General features: G+C 30.7%; 1 long non-coding RNA gene across 2 annotated transcripts; it reads left to right on the forward strand.

The window, feature by feature from the left end:
• The first annotated feature begins 11,246 nt into the window (after nt 1-11,246).
• On the forward strand, nt 11,247-13,176 carry LOC132740832 (uncharacterized). 2 transcript variants are annotated; one of them, XR_009627215.1, is made up of 3 exons: nt 11,247-11,604; nt 11,876-12,029; nt 12,981-13,176. It is a non-coding gene; the product is annotated as an uncharacterized LOC132740832 (long non-coding RNA). The 2 variants fall into 2 exon arrangements; XR_009627214.1 differs by lacking the exon at nt 11,247-11,604 and having other exon boundaries at nt 11,614-12,029.
• Nucleotides 13,177-14,754: the final 1,578 nt, after the last annotated feature.

Consider the following 14,754-nt stretch of genomic DNA (forward strand, 5'->3'; position numbering starts at 1 on the left):
TTTCATATCTTACTTACATATGCAGTGAGTGCCTCAATTCTTCTCAATTTCCATGAGATTATCGTATTAAGATGCAAGCAAGCCTAGCAGCCAAAGGTTATGTAGGTTAAAACGTATTTCATGTATGCATGGCCAGTCAAAAAATAGACAGCTCATCGGGAAATTGGAAATTGGAAGTAAAGTTACTCACAATTAGAACCATCTACTTTTCGATATAAATGTAGCTACTGACTTCTTATATTTATAAGAGAAAAAGAAAACGATCTTGAATGAGGATTTATAAATTCATTTCAATTGTCTAATAACATTTAATTGGCTTTTTGATTCATTCTCAGTATTGTTTACATTAAAACCAAGACAACAACAGCATGGTAATATTGTCACTCTTCTTACATGTTATGGTAGTAGCGTGTAATAATGTGTTTTCTGTCTCATACATTGTCTTTTTTTTAATAAAAGAGATTAACTTTCTTCCGTAGTCTTTGTTTGATTTTTTGATGGTATGTTTTGCAGTACTTTTTATTTGTTTGGATACTGTGCAACGTTTTACATGTAAATGCCTTTAAACTCAAAACAAAAAGGATATTTTTTAACCAGGATATAAACACATATTATAAACAATGCTGATATTTGCATATTATACTATCTTTAAAGTTACATTAAAAAAATTCATAAAAAAGAAATAGCGACATTTCATTAATAAATTGGGTTACATATCGACTCCAGATCTAATTTTGGTGCCCAGACAACCAAAATGAGTTTAATGAGCATACAAATGTGCAACCTCATTGTGGCGAATTCGGAAGTACAATTTCTGTTTGCATGAGAAAAGTGTAAATAGAAAATGTTTACTTTTATAATCAAACACTGCAGTACAAATCTTGGTTTAAGAAAAAATTAAGTTAAAATAAGTATCTAAGATTTTGTTTGTTTATCTATGAACAAAACGAACGTAATAAAAAAGGCAGAGCTCAGTCGGTGTACGGACTAAAATTATCAATAATATAATAGACCTAGTTATAGTAGAAATTTCTATTTACACTTTGAGAGGAAAATAAAAAAACTAAACAACAATGCCAAATAAGGGAGGAAGTATCTTGAAACATAACTGAAACACGTGTTATATCCTTATAACGACTGACACTTTGTCAACCATTTTCATAGCGATTCCTCGCCTTACAAATTCATGAAAACGTGGCTTATTTGTGTTTGCTCTGAACATGTACGTTAGAGCTATTAATGACTAACAGAACTCGGTAGTAGTGATCTATTAAATTTAATATGTTCCATACATGGCATAATTTTGTTTCTGTTCTGCACCATGAATATCTAATTTTTCGAAAAACATAACATTTTGGCGTGAACAATCGCCTCGGAAACATTTGTTCGCGGTAGAACTGAAAATATTCAATTTTGTCGAATTTCACGGACACACGTTTTTAAATGTACATAACCGTGTGAAAAATCGTGATTGACCTCGAATAAGTGACATCCTGTATTATGCCATGCATACATGTGTATGATTCAATGGTCGGGCCTCATCCAAATTTCGAACATAAATAATGGAAACTACACGGCAGCCATAGGTGACACCTTCGCGATTACGTTTATTACGCTATAGTCGTTGAAAGGATATCACACTTTATTAGTTGTCTTTAGAAGGTATATATATCTCGGTCTTAACACTTGATCATGTCTATTTTAACTTCTATAGCTTTTATATATAAAAAAATCATAGACTACGCTCCTCCTAAAACGTCAAATTTATATCGCCTTGCGCTCAGCATCGAACCTTTTGCTCCATCTCTTGCCCTTTCGCTCCACTACTTTCGAAAAATATCGATTTACAAATTTAAGAAATCCTTCAGGAGTAATTTATTTTGCACGAAGGGCAAGTTCTTATTACGGGTTGATAATTTACTAATACACTTTTTCAAGAAATCCGAAGGGTATGGCATTTTTATGGCTGGGAAGTTCAATATTCTACAAATCATCGTTCGCTTCGTCAGAGAGAAAAGTTCTCCTGGGCTTAATATAATTTTGTTTTTGTAACAGCTTAGATCATTGGAAGCCTAAATCAATCCTACACGGAACTACATTTTCTGTTTTTCGAAAAAATACAACTTAAATGAATAACAAGACAAAAACATAAACAATACTTACAATTAGGCGTTTAAATCGGCCTTCCGCTCTATCTCGGAAATGCCGTTCGCTCGTTTTACCGTACACCACAATTTTGAAGTGGAGCGACAGTTTGCCGGGCGTGTATTATTATTATAGTCAAAATATATTGACGTACAAAAGCTTGATTTTGAGATATTTTCGTTCTGGGGCAGAATCTCGCTTTAACGGGAAGATATTGCCCAGACACGAAAATAGCACAATATTTCGTCGCGTAGTACAATTAGTTGGACTAATTATTATTAGGCAAATTTACGAAAAGTATATTATCATAAAGAGATGAATTGTCTTCATTATACATTAGAACTGGGACAAACATTTTTGGTCCCAGTGTTATGACCGGAATATGCACATGGTCATAAGTGTTTATTTTGCAAAATTATAATACTCGGAAATGTATTTATTAAAACACTCATAAATAAGATATTACCAGAGATCTTTGACGAAAGATTTTGCACTCAAGATTTCCTTCAACACGTGTGAAATGAAGTACACATTTTTTTTAATTATCATATTTCGTCGTGGTTGCGTATAAAATAAAATTTTGCTTGTTGTTACATTAATGTTGTCGTATATTGATGCATATCCTAAACTGACTTACAGACGTTATTAGGTACGATCGTTATAGAGTTAAGAATGTGATCGTTAAAACAATCGACAATAAACATCTTAACATATCGCTGTCACTTATGAGAGGAATAAAACCAGTCGAAAATAAAATCTATAAACTAAAGTGTATATTTAGGAGTTTTTATATGATGCAAGCAAAATAAATTATGAGAACATAAAAGAAGCAGTTTCCCATCAGGATCTTATCCCGTTTTTCCGGAATCATTTTTTTGCGCAAGATGACCTAAAAATGGAAATCGTTGCATCGCTTGTCACTCAAATCGGGCTAGAAATTGTACTTACTATCGATTTTCAATTTAATTCTGAGTCTTACCCTTTGCTGACATTTCCTTCACTTTATCTATGGGGAAAATAAAAAAATCAAATTCTATGTTTTTAGGCTTTTCAAGTTCCATTAAGTGCTAGGAACATGTAAGCCAATAAATACAATGAACGAATTGTTAACCTTATATTTAACATAATTAAACAATCATGGAATTTTGCTGTATTATTCTACCATATATATCATATAAATAATGTCACTTCCCATCAATGCTAAAAAGATGCAAATTCTTATATGTAAACACAAACTATGGTTACCTTGACAAAGAAACCATTACTAAACTGCTTATTTATTTCAAAACACATACTAGAAGGAAATTTTGTTGAAGCAAAAAATTCAAGAGAAACAACCATACTAAAAAATAAATGTAAAATAAGAGTGTAGATTATTTCCAGTTGTATAGGGACGCAGGGAATTGTTAGAGATAATGAAAGATGAATACAGGAATAAAACACTTTATGACCTAGGAATGAGAGAAAGACATATTCATATAAATTACAATTTTGCAACTTTTGAGTTATAATGAGTATAGTATCAAAACAAAATAAGCATTTCTAAATATAGAAATAAGGCATTATTTAAACATGAGCTACCCTCCAAAATTAATAAAAACTGGCATATCCCCTAGTTATTGAAATTACTTACAAAATAAGGCAACAAGACCACTCTGATTCAAGACCCCTCAGATTTGACATAGTATCTCAATTTGACAAACATTCCCACAACTATAAATCAAAACTTCGCTGGAAGCTGGGTTTTAATTTTTATTTGTATGCTTTTACAAATCAACATGGTCAAAAATGACGGTATCTGACATGTAATTTTCAAGTTCTAAACTTCATCGTTCGTGGGTTTGCATTTAAACTTCAATATATTGTAAAATTCCAAACTTCATCATTAGTTGGCTAACATTGCATTGTAATTTCTAAAAAGAAGACTAACCTGCGTTTTAGACTAAGTGACCGTGGAAGAGGCCATTATTGACTCCAGGAGCATGATTTACAACTTTATGTAAAATACCACAAGGTGATTCTGCTTGAATTAGCTCTGGGTATTTTAGTTTCTGGGGGAGATTTTTTGTAAGGATTTCATTTTTAAAAGTCTACGTACCTTTTGGTTCTGTGGCCTACTTATTCATTAGACTGGAACAATGGTAATCTATAACTTTAAAAAGAGCTACCTAACGCCAAAGTGTGGTCAAATTTACCATGTGGTTTAAGAGAAGAAGTTGTTTTATAAAGAAATTATGGATAACGCTGAACGACGAACACATTGCCATCACAAAAGCTCAGCTCTTGAGTATATATAGTGCTCAGGTGAACTAAAAAACTAGAACAACTGAAGTTGGAATATTCAGCAGGATAAAGGAGATGACAATAAAAATATAAAATCATACACAAAGTTTTTTATAAATTTTATTCCATAAACATTATACAGTATGTGTATCAATATAATTATAATTATTATCTGAGTGTATTCTTTTCTTTAATATGAAATATACATTTTTAATGAATAATAATAATAATAATTTGTAACCTGGGAAACTGGCTTTTTAAGGTTTGCATTCAATTTAAAACTTTGCAAAACATGAGGCAAAATTAAATATCACAATGGACAATATAAAGTTTAGTAATATGAGGTTAGGAAAAATAAGCAACTTATCACAATAAGAGTTGTTTTTGTTTTGTTTTGTTTTGTTTTTCTTAATTTGACTTATAAATGAAATGGCAAGATCATTTTCCAGTTTACATTATTTTATATATCTTTTTAAACAAACTAAAATCGAAACTTGTTACATATCTGATACTGAACAATGGAAAACAGTGAAAGATATGACATTGGTAAAATATAGAGAACTAGAATCCCTAAAGAAAGTCCAAAAGGGCAGTATTGAAAATAATGCACACTCAGTTTGATTGTGTCTGTTCAAAAACTGATTTTATCAGTACATATCACAACATCATATTCAACAGCTTTAAAAGTAAAAGAAAGTACATATTTGTATAAGATTTACTACTAAAGATGGTCATCATAAATAATGAAAACTGGCAATGATAAAGATTTCATTTGCTTTTAATCAAAGATATAGGCCCTTTTTAGATATACAGAAAAGAAGGAAGGAGGGACAATTACATGTATAATGGATATCTGAGAGTGACAATTACTTGAGCAAGCTATGTTTCATGAATTCTGAACTCAACAAACACATAAAAAGTACAGCATCAATTAGCCTGTATGTAAAAACATCCAGGCATCGTCTTCAAAGAAAACATACCAAATGATAACTCAGAAGAAGTTCCTTTATGTACACCATACCCAAAATATAAAAAGAAAATGTCATGGAGGAACGTTTTGTATGTTAAGTTTTGTATGCTAAGTTTTGTATGTTAAACTCGTACTTTAAGCTTAAATAATGAGCAAGAACACATTCTTATGTTAACATTGAAACATAATGGGATACAATTAGTTTAGGGCAGGAATAAAACTTATGAGGGGTTTCCTATAAATATTAATGTTTCATTGAATATACTTGAATTATTAATATCACATTACACACTTAAAGATATACTATGCTCAACTTTGAGATAAGAACATTTTGATAATTGCAACACAGTATCTTTGTCAATATAAAATAAACATGTTTTGACTTCACACACACAGGAGATATGTTATGTTTAGCATTTTACACACTATAGGTGGTCACAATATCAATATATAGTGTCTTTAGATAAACTGGCAGATTTTTAAGAAAATACCAACTTTACCTGACCTGTAATAGAGAACACAGCTTCCAATACATAGTTTATTCAGTCTTTTATTTAGACATATTAAGTAAGTCATATATTTCATTAAATTTCTTTGGTTCAAAGATGAGTATAGTATATCTTTAAAATCATTTGTTCTTTAGGTTCTAAGGACATGTAATGCAAATGAATACAATGAATAAGTTTTAATCTTAATATTCTACATATTGACCAATCATGACATCTAATAGATACAATGCAAATTCATGCACATATAAAATAAGCTATGGTCAATCTGACAAATAAACTATAAATGAACTGTTTATTCATTTCAGGACATTGAAAAACAAAACGAAATTCAAGGGAAGTAACTAACTGAAATTAAATGTAAAATGGAAGCCTGGGTTATCTCCAGTTGTACAGGGAACGTAAGAATTATAGTATGTTAGAGAACTAACCAAAAATATACAATTATGATGAACATTATGACAGAAAAGCTAAAATTACTGGAAGGATTATATGGATTGCTTAGTCTAGGGATGATAACATGTCAGAATGATCAGAAGATTCTGTTATTTTTTTTAATGTTTTGAATGGGTAAATGTTACAAGAGCTGTCCGTAAGACAGCGCGCTCGACTTTTTTATTGCTTGCCAATAAAAAAAGTTTTTGCAGTAAAAGGCAATACAAGAATCTCTGTAACTATTTTTAAAGTGAACTAGTTGTTTGATACCCTTGAATATTACAGCAATGTTTATATGACATAATTTATGGTAAAGTGAACAAGTGGATAGGAATGAATTTTTTTAGATTTTTTAAGTTTTTTAGTGCTTGCCTATAATACAAAACATTGACAGTTAAGGGCCATAATTCAAATAAAATCTTTGACAGAATTACCTTCTCCTGGACATGTTTGGGAATCATGATTGTAAACAAGTATTCCAACTTTCAAATTAATATCTCAAACAGTTCAGTCAAAAAGTGGACTGGTACTAAAAACTTAACCAAGATTCTAAGTCGATAAAAGGCCTTAATTTTTAAAACAAATCCTTGACAGAGTTACCTTCTCTTGCGTACAGATGGGGTAATGATGTGAAATAGCATTAAAAGTTTCAAAGCAATATCTCAAAGGGTTAAGGCAATAAGTGGATTTTACCATATTCAATGTATTTTCTAAGTCAAAAAGGGGCATAATTCTGTCAAAAACCTTGACAGAGTTATGTCCTCTTGTCTGTTGATGAAGGTCGTGATGGTAAACAAGTATGGTCAGTTTCAAAGCAATACCTCCAATGGTTTTTGAAATAAAGTGAGGTGGTACAAAAAACTTAACCAAGCTCAATACACTTTCTAAGTCAAAAAAGGGCCATAATTCTGTCAAAAACCTTGACAGAGTTATGTACTCTTGTCTGTAGATGGAGGTTATGATGGTGAACAAGTATGGTAAGTTTCAAAGCCATACTTGTAATACTTCTGAAATAAAGTGGGGTGGTACGAAAAACTTAACCAAGGTGTGACGCCAACGCTAACGCCGACGCCGACGCCGGGGCGAGTAGGATAGCTCCCCTTTTCATAGAAAAGTCGAGCTAAAAATGATTGAATGTCTAATTGTCAGAATAAAGTAATGTCAGAATGATCATATGACAGAATGTCAGAATGTTGCAATAATATTTAAATGCTTGGATGCTTAAATGTCTGCATGAGTATAAAATGTCAGAATGTTACAATAAAAGAATGACAGGGTATGATGCTGATCGGACATTGACATTCTTAGATTAGAAAGTGTCTCAAAGCTAAGAATATGGAAACATTTTTATATATAAGATTATGAAAATGTAACAGGACATGATAATTCAATACTAAATTGAATCTATAGAATATTTGTGATGTAAAGGGAATGCTAAGTTGGTTGAATGCAATGAAAAGATGAATACAACCTCTAAATATTAGGATATAAGAATGAACACCTGTATGAAGTTGGAATGAGAAAACAACATAATTGTACAAATTACAATATTGCACCTTCTAAGAATGATGAGTATAATACTAAAAACAAAATGAGCATTTCCTACTATAGAACAGAGATAGGACTAATCAAAACTGGCACATCCCAGAAATAACTTATTTGTTATTACTTACAGAATGAAACAAGAAGAAGGCCTCATTGAAATCAAGAATATCAAGAAACATATTTACTTATTTTCTAGCTATCATTATACAGTGAAATTTGAGAAAACCGGACGCTGAGAAAATCGGAACTCTCTAAATACCGGACGAATAATTCAGTTCCAAATTTTCCCTTCTTTAAACTATTGTATTAAACATTGACAATACCGGAATCTGTAAAAACCGAATATGGGACGGTTGATTGGGGACTACAAATTAAATTATATAGACAATTACCCTGACAATACCGGACGCCGAATGTGTGAATAACCTAGCTAATACGTTAATTGAGCGGTAACGGAACAATGATTGTCTGATTTGTTTCTTATGTCTCACACAGTTTGATTTATTGTAAGGTATAGATGTTACCGTTTTATACAAATGCCAAAATGCACGAGGAATTGATCAGTTAAAATCAGTATGAATAAAAAATCGAATATTTTCCTACTGAGTTGTTTTTTGTATATTCATTTCCTAAAATGACAACGCAACGGAAACGACATTTTTAGGCACTAAGTTCTATTCCATGGCCGAAAAGAATTCGACGAGAGCTGTCTACATGTGACAAAGTTAAATTAATTAAAGACAGTGAAACTTTGCCGAGATCTACTTTAAAAATCTGACCAATATGTTATTATTATAAACAAACAAAGTAAACTATGTTCGTTAAATCATTACTCATTACCCAAATGTAAACATATGTGGATGTACTCGGACTTGATCGTTATAAGGTAACTTCTGTTCATTTAAATCCAAACTTTAATTGTATTTATATGCAATAATAAGACTAAAACAATTAAAACATATTTTCTTGTATTTTTATCATTCCTTTGTAAGTCATTGCTCGGTTATAATATAAGATCCTGAACAGCTGAAGGGGACATTGAGAATACCATATATCATTAACTTTTGCTGGTAACTGGGTTTCAATTTTCATTTTTGTTCTTCTACAAATCAAGTTAGTCGAAAATGACGAAATATGACACCTGAAACCCTTTAGTTCCCAGCAACTGTACTTTGTAAAAACTTCATTGTTTGTGTGCTAGCATTTAAACTTCTCTGTTGTTTTGCTATAACCATTGCCATGACACAGCAAATATGGCCAATTTTGGCCAAAATCTTTAGAGAATACCCATGTGATGTTTACACTATGTATATTCTTTTAATGTATTCATAACATACCATAAATTACCCCATGTTTATTATTTTCATGTTGTCTCAAAGTTAACTTCTTTAACCTTGAATTTGTGAACAAATCAATAAAATTTTATGTGAAAAAAACAATTGTGTACAAATCAAAATATTTTGTGTTATCTACAAAAAGAGGTGTTTACAACAATATTTTTGCAAGGAATTAACAATTTCAGGTGAATAAGAAATTCAAAATACCTCCTACAATGCATAAATCTATTCAATAGTTTTGTCATTCTTTATTCATTTAAATGCAATATACATGTATAATTCTAATTAAGAAGAGAGATAAACAAACTGACCTGTTTCATCACAGAATGTTAAAAACACTGACATTCTATAAATATCAGAATTAAAGCAGCATGCCTCCAGATTCATGTTAATTTTCATGAAAATTTTGGAAATGTATTTAAAAGTAAAATATTGTGAGGTGAACAAATAAATCAATATTACATACATTTACATATTGCAATCGGCACTCATAATCAAAGAAAATTACCAAAAAGTGGTCAACATATGCAAAAACAGCCCTTACTCCCGGGTGTAGATTTTCCGAGGTTTATGAAAAAAACCATGGAAACTGCTTCAAAAACCTTGGAAATAAACCAGTTTTACAAGGTTTTTTCTTAATTCCGAGGTTTTTTTTAAAACCTTGGAAACTTTATCCAAGGTTTTTGTATAAAAATCCTTGGAAATAAAGAAAACCTTGGAAACTATCTCGGAATTAAACACTCTGCCAAAAATTCAGCTCGGAAAAAGCTTGGAAATAAGAACTTTGTCATTTTTTTGCTCGGAAAGAACTTAGAAAATTTACGTAAAATTTGTTGGAAACACTTTGCCAATATTTAGCTTGGAAATGACCTCGGATAATTGAACTTAACTAAATTTCATCTCGGAAAATGTTAAGACATAATCATGATTTAACTTATAATGGGGCATCAAAAGCAATAATCAACAGTTAAAGCAAACTAAGATAACAACCCAACTGTAGATTGCCAATGGATATTTCTTAATCCATGGTCAGAGCAAAACAATTGTCCAACAGCATGGAAAGGAGAGATTTGGTCCAGGGGAATCAATTTTTTTATAGTATGGACATTGTCAATGAAAACTGCCTTTTCAATAAATTTGTACTTTAATCTTCTGAAGCCATTTTTGTGGGAGGAATCAATTAAAAAATTTAAGTGTGAAAACATGAAAAGTTAAATACAATGTAAATTCCTTGTTGCCATAAAATACCTTTTATTAATGGCTATAAAGGTATTGTAAACTAATCATAATAAGATAAAGATTATTCAAAATAACTGATGATCAGAAAGACTTGAAATTTTTTTATTTTTTTTATTATCATATTTTTTTTTATTATTTATAATTATTGTTACTAGATATCTTCTCCATTTTTAAGAATAGATATAAACAATCAGTGTTTATGTCTATTAGTTTCTAAATGCATCAGTATTTTTCCTGCAGTTTCTTTCTATATATAGACTTAACCTAGGGTTTCTTGACAGCCTGTAAGCAACACTGAAATAAGAATGCTATTAATCTTTAATATATGTTTTTATGCATATCTTAAAATAGTATATCTACTAAGCAAGTCTGTGACATACATTCAGATTACAATTTACTCTGCCATTAATTATGTGTACAATAAACATAAATAGTTATTATAATTGTCCTTTTAAATATATAATTATGTACAATTAATGTGTAAAATATGTATGCTTGATACTTTCTTATAATTAAGATAAATAAATACTGCATCACTATTAGTTTTCACACACAGAATATAACACACTTAGATCAGATAAAACTAATGGCACCCCAGGTGGTTCCCTCTTATAATCTATGCATGATCAATCTTCTCATTGAGCATTCTGGATAGACCAGATGTTCCATGTGATTATTCAGGGGGAGTCTGGGTTTTTATACAATCCAAAACAGTCTAAAAATGACACTGCAACTGTGATTCTTTTATAATTTTCAAGTTTTACTTTTTATTTATCATTTGATATATTTGTACCTTCAATAAAATTAATGTAAAAATAAAATGATGGTGGCTTTGATATTTTGGGATCACCCCTGTTTCACATTATGATTGCCCCTTCAGTTATACTGTTGAAAAATTTGAATCTCAGACATTAATGGGTCAAGTGGTTATAGTTGGAAGTAGTGCAAACCTGGATTTATTTTAAGCAATTTTTGGACATATCTTGTTTTAAATGTTAGGGAGCATATTTTGGAATTTTCAAAGAAAACATTTATCTAAGTGTGACAAGATTCAGGAAATGTTTGGTTGTTGTAATTGAACCTAAAGATCAATGACCTGGGACAGGAGATAAAACAAAAGAAACATGATAGTAAAAAGGTTCAGGTAAATAAGTTTAGATACATTTATGCATAAAATCTGTTGTTGTTTTTTTTTTTCAAATAAGTATTAAATACAAACTATTTTAGATCTATATTTTTAACCTAAATGTAAGCTAGTTTAAATACAATTGTTTAGAGGATATTTTATGAGTATTAATGTTATTTTTGTCTATGATTGTATTGAACAAGATGAGTGCATGAAACTATAATGATGACATTATTTATAAACTTTCATCTTTCATCTATTATTTGAATCTACAAATTTTTAATTACAGAGTCAGCTTGTAAGCAAGTTTGCAAGACTGTTCCAAACTACAAGAAGATGGCAATCCAGCTTTGCTGTGTTTTATCATAGTATATCATTGGCATCCAGGCATCGATTAAGGAAGCCAACTGTAGACCAGGAAAGGCTTCAAGGAATATACTACAGTATGTTTTTGTTTTAAAACTAGGTTTTGAAAGTTTCAATTTGAATGAATGAAGGTTTCTGGAACTGATTTTTTTATTGATACTTTGTTGGAAATGCTATTAATGTTACATGATGACTCTCCAGCTTTAATGATGCAGATGTCACTTTGAGCAGACAGATACAATTAGTGTAGGCAATCGGAATCACCTTATGTTCAAAAGCGTTATTTTTTGCAATATTTTTAGAGTGCTTTAGGTTGTAACATCCAGTATGACATATTATCTAAAATAATAGTAACAGACATCGTTTCTTTTCTAAACATCGCAGAATTGTCACACTGCTTACCAAAGTTTTCTTGAAATCCTGACACTAAGTACTGATGAAGAAAAATAAGAAATCAACATGAAAAAAAATTAAATTCACTATTTCAAAACAGTAGACAAACATTTAAAAGTAACTACAGAAAAGGTCATTTGAAAATATTAAAGCCATCATTTTAATCAATGGTCTTGAACAACTTGTTATTCAAGTAGTTTTGGATCACTCAAAAGATGTATTTCTTTTCACAAAAGTGCTGATTTTTTAAAACAATAAATATCAACAGTGAACTGATATTTTTGTCTATGGAAACATTTAAGGAATGTATCATTTTTTTTATTGATTAATAAAAAAGAAATTAAATGATGTAATTCTGATTGCCTACAAATACTGAACTGTCCTGAGTATAACCACAGGTGTTCCTTTATCCTGGGCTGGATAGCTCCCTCAGAGGGAAGAAGCCCATCCTGGCTTCAGGAGTCAAAAATACAATGTTGTATATAAGGCAAGTAGTTTGAAGTCTTTGATCCTGACCACATGGAGAGGGAAGCCCCCAATGGAGAGGGAAGCGCCCAGTGGTGATTTTATATAATTGTTTTTCTAACTTCTTTCAATGGCTGTACTTTATTAAATGTTAACTTTATTTATTTCAGGAATTGTATCCTGGAGCATTTTCCACATGTGACCCCTGTGATGGTGAGGGAAAAACTAAGGGACATTTAAAAATCATGAAGAGTGAACAGGAATTCAAAAGATAGATATTTGAATACATTAAAATTTAACCGGATTCCAAAATATTATAACTGAACATTTGAGTGTAATATTTACCATTAAAGACTTCTAACTTAACTTTTCATTTGTAGTGCATTACTATTTACTTCACACTGACATTAAATGTTTCAGTGAGTCATGTGATCATTTTTGCTCTGTATTATTACAAAGAAGTTTCTTAATTCCTTAAAAAGGACAATATAATTGCTCTTTTCAGAATATTTGATTGGATGTTATATTTTCTGATTTTCCATGGATATTCTAGAAATTTCCAAGGTTTTTGCTCAAATAAACCTTGGAAAATTCTCTGATGCCCTTAAGTAAGAATCCTCTAAAATATAACAGTATTCCCAGTTGTGAGAAAATTTCCGAGGTTTTCATTTAAAAACCTTGGAAAACAAACCACGGAAACACTTTAAAAATCCTTGGAAATCGTTCCAATACTCCGAGGTCACTCATTTTCCAAGGTTTTCTAAACAAAATCCTCGGAAATTATTTTACGAGGTTTTTATTCGAAAATCCTTGGAAATCGTTCCAATACTCCGAGGTCACTCATTTTCCAAGGTTTTCTAAACAAAACCGTCGGAAATTATTTTACGAGGTTTTTATTCTGAAATCCTTGGAAATCGTTCCAATACTCCTAGGTCATACTTTTTACGAGGTTTTTTTTTTAAAAAAAACTCGGAAATTTTTTACAAGGTTTTTCACCCTCTCCCTATTTTTCCAAGGTTTTTTTAATAGCAAAGTTTTGCATTTTCTTGTTCCAATACTCCGAGGTTTTTTTCCAAGGATTTTGAGCCAAAAACCTTGGAAAATCTACACCCGGGCTCAATGTGTCAGTATCGCAGTAGAAATATGGTGATTAAATACTGCAAATCAGTCTTAAACCCACATAACATGAAAAATATAACTTAGATCTTGAATGTGTTAACCTATCTTAAAAGTTAGTCCATATTTCTTAATATAGATTTTCTTGAAATATTTTGGCTAATCTGGAGGTGTGCAGCTTTAAAATAACTACCCATAAGTTTACAATTATATTCCTCACTTATTCACTTCAGCTACCCCAACCCACAAAATAAACAACCCACAATTAGAAAAGACATAAAAAGAAAGTCACAGATTATGGTATTACAGAAACAGAAATCTTATTCAAATTTTAGAGGAGATCAAAATTTTGGTGAAATATGATTTTTTTTGCCAAACTCTGCCGAAAAGAAAGTTTACATGGTCTGGTTATTCTAGGAGATTTTAATCTTGTCTAGAATAACAATTTAACTGCTGAAATGAGATCTCAGTCATAAAAGTTTTGAGATTCAACTAGAAAATGAGATTAACACCTCACATTTAGACTACCTCCTTTTAAATAAGGTAACCATTATATCAATGATATAATATAATAATAACCTCATTCTCAATTAGATATACTCTATATTATTGAGATTAAGTACATATTAATGTTATTATCTCGGTATCAATGAGATATACTCCATATCAATGAGATAATCAAAGTGATAAACTCTATATTGATAAGAGTAATCATCATCAATGAGATTACTTCATTTTCAATGAGATATATCCTTTAGTTATAAGATAAGTAACCTCCTTACCAATGATATATATTCCATATCACTGAGATATACTCCATGTCAATGA

This window comes from Ruditapes philippinarum, unplaced genomic scaffold (genome assembly GCF_026571515.1).
Source record: "Ruditapes philippinarum isolate M1 unplaced genomic scaffold, ASM2657151v2 ctg7603_1_1_1_1, whole genome shotgun sequence".
In the NCBI taxonomy this organism is placed as follows: Eukaryota; Metazoa; Mollusca; class Bivalvia; order Venerida; family Veneridae; genus Ruditapes; species Ruditapes philippinarum.